We start from the raw sequence: 2,829 nt of genomic DNA, 5'->3' as shown, positions 1-2,829 counted from the left end.
CGGCTTATTTCTGCTCCGTCTTCAATCTAAATGTAACCCGCTGGGACATCCGACCCAAATTGGACAATGGACGGGAAATTGCACCCTAATAGACTGCTCACCTAGCAACTTTATTCTCCTCTTAGGAATCTACGCCGCTGTAAAAAAGTATTTATCCCCCCTGCAACATGTTTTTTTCTGCCCTTTTCTGCTCCTCTTTAATCACAGAAATGTTACTATCAGACAAAACAAAGTTCAGCAGCAGTTTTAGTGATGAACATTTCATTTATTTTGGGAAAAGTTACCCAACCGACCTGACTTTATAGGAACAATTTATTTCCCCCCACTTTTAATCATGACCTACCTGTAAATAAAGACTTTTTTATTTTGGTAAAGCCCCTGTCACACCATGGTGATTTAGACCAGCGTGTGCCTGATGTATGGAAGAGCTGGCAAAAAACGCTGGCATAGGTTGGATAAGTTATTGGTATGCTTTTTAAGTCATGAGCACGTTGAAGTACACTGGCACAAGTTGATATATAGCGAGTGTGCCAGCGTATGCCATACGCTGGGCATAAGTTACAGGTAAGTTATCTGATCGTTGACTAACATTAAGTGTAGGTTACTCATATGTCGTGGCGTCTAGCAAATCCAGAACCTATAAGCAACTCCCCCTCCAGACTGCATCCCCATCATAGTGTGAGCATGAAGGTGGGGGGCCGTCCTCCCTGCATTCACTCTCACGACCACAACCAACAAACATCCTAGCAGACATGACGCTCAATCTGCTGCAAATGCAAGTCTTCTTTCTTTCTTTTTACCTATTCTTTTTTTATTTTGGCGGGCTGTAAACAGCAGCCACTTTAATATCACCTGAGGGGAACGGCTTTAACTGATGCTCCGTAATGTGCATGAAATGATGCTTGTGCAGGGGTATGGCAAGCCGTTTTAACATAAATTCGTTTGTAACGCCTTTACGTTCAAGATATCTCAAATTGTTTTATGACTAGACATTTTATGGATTTAAGATATCTCAGATTATATTTTGACTAGTCAAAATACCTATTAGAGATATCTCTAATTACATTCTGACCAGTCGAAATGACGTCAGATTTACCATTAATTTGCATGGAGACGTCCATTTAAGATATCTAAAATGACTTACTGACTATCTGAAATACACATTTCGGATATCTAGAATTAAATTAAGACTAGACATAAAGTGATTTCTAGATATCTCGATTTTAGTTTTGACTAGTCATACTTCAATTCAATTCAATTCAGTTTATTTATATAGCGCCAAATTCACAACACATGTCATCTCAAGGCACTTCACAGTTCAACCAGATCATAAAGTCAAATTGATACAAAGTTCTCCATCTAAGGAAAACCAGTTGATTGCATCGACTCATTGACTCAATACAATCCCTCACACTAAGCATGCTTGTAGCGACAGTGGAGAGGAAAAACTCCCTTTAAACAGGAAGAAACCTCCAGCAGAACCAGGCTCAGTGTGAGCGGCCATCTGCCGAGGCCGACTGGGTTCAAGAAGACGGAAGCAGAGACACAAAAGCAGCTGTAATAGGCGGCCCCGTCCAGGAAACACACAGCCAGGCAGACGAGCTCCGAGCCAGCTCCCATGTCAGAGGACGAAGAAAGCACATCCACCCAGTCACAGCACAGCTGATGTTTCTTTCCAGGATGACGTCACAGCCAAACAGGAACAGACAAGGCAAAGCTACTCTGAGGAAAAGCAGATAGAGCAGAAGGTTAGAGATTGAACTAACAGATTCTGCAGAATAGGAGAATAGAAAGAGAATGAAGCAGAATGATGAAATGGGGGTCCCTATGTCCTCCAGCAGTCTAAGCCTATAGCAGCATAACTATAGAGATAGCTCAGGATAACCTGAGCCACTCTAACTATAAGCTTTATCAAAAAGGAAAGTTTTAAGCCTAGCCTTAAAAGTAGACAGGGTGTCTGCCTCACGGACTAAAACTGGTAGTTGGTTCCACAGGAGAGGAGCCTGATAACTAAAAGATCTGCCTCCCATTCTACTTTTAGAAATTCTAGGAACCACTAGTAAACCTGCAGATTGAGAGCGAAGTGCTCTGTTAGGAACATAAGGAACAATCAGATCTCTGATATAAGATGGAGCTTGGCCATTTAAGGCTTTATATGTGAGAAGGAGGATTTTAAATTCTATTCTTGATTTAACAGGAAGCCAATGAAGAGAAGCCAGGATAGGAGAGATGTGATCTCTCTTTTTAATTTTCATCAGAACTCTGGCTGCAGCATTTTGGATCAGCTGAAGACTCTTAACTACAGTTTGTGGACTTCCTGATAGTAAAGAATTACAATAGTCCAGCCTTGAAGTAACAAATGCATGGACTAGTTTCTCAGCATCACCCCTGGACAGGAGATTTCTAATTTTTGCAATGTTCCTCAGATGAAAGAAGGAAATTCTAGAAACCTCTTTGATATGGGATTTAAATGACAGGTCCTGATCAAAAACAACACCAAGATTTTTTACTTTATTATCTGAAATCAGTTTAATCCCATCCAAATGAAGTGACTGACTAATCAGCTTATTTTTCAAAGACTCTGGTCCAAAGACTATAACTTCTGTTTTGTCTGCATTCAGAAGCAGAAAGTTAAGAGCAGAAAGTTAAGAGTCATCCAGGTTTTTTTTACTTCTAATTAAAGATATCTCAAATGCCACCATAATTCATGATATCTTAAATGTATTTTAGGATAGAAGATATGCAGTTTGGACTAGTGAAAACTCAATTATAGATATCTTAAAGGCAAATAATGACTAAACAAAACAAAATTAAAGATATCTTGAATTA

This window comes from Cyprinodon tularosa, unplaced genomic scaffold (genome assembly GCF_016077235.1).
Source record: "Cyprinodon tularosa strain WSP-4 unplaced genomic scaffold, ASM1607723v1 ctg481, whole genome shotgun sequence".
NCBI lineage: Eukaryota > Metazoa > Chordata > Actinopteri > Cyprinodontiformes > Cyprinodontidae > Cyprinodon > Cyprinodon tularosa.
This window is presented reverse-complemented; position numbering follows the sequence as displayed.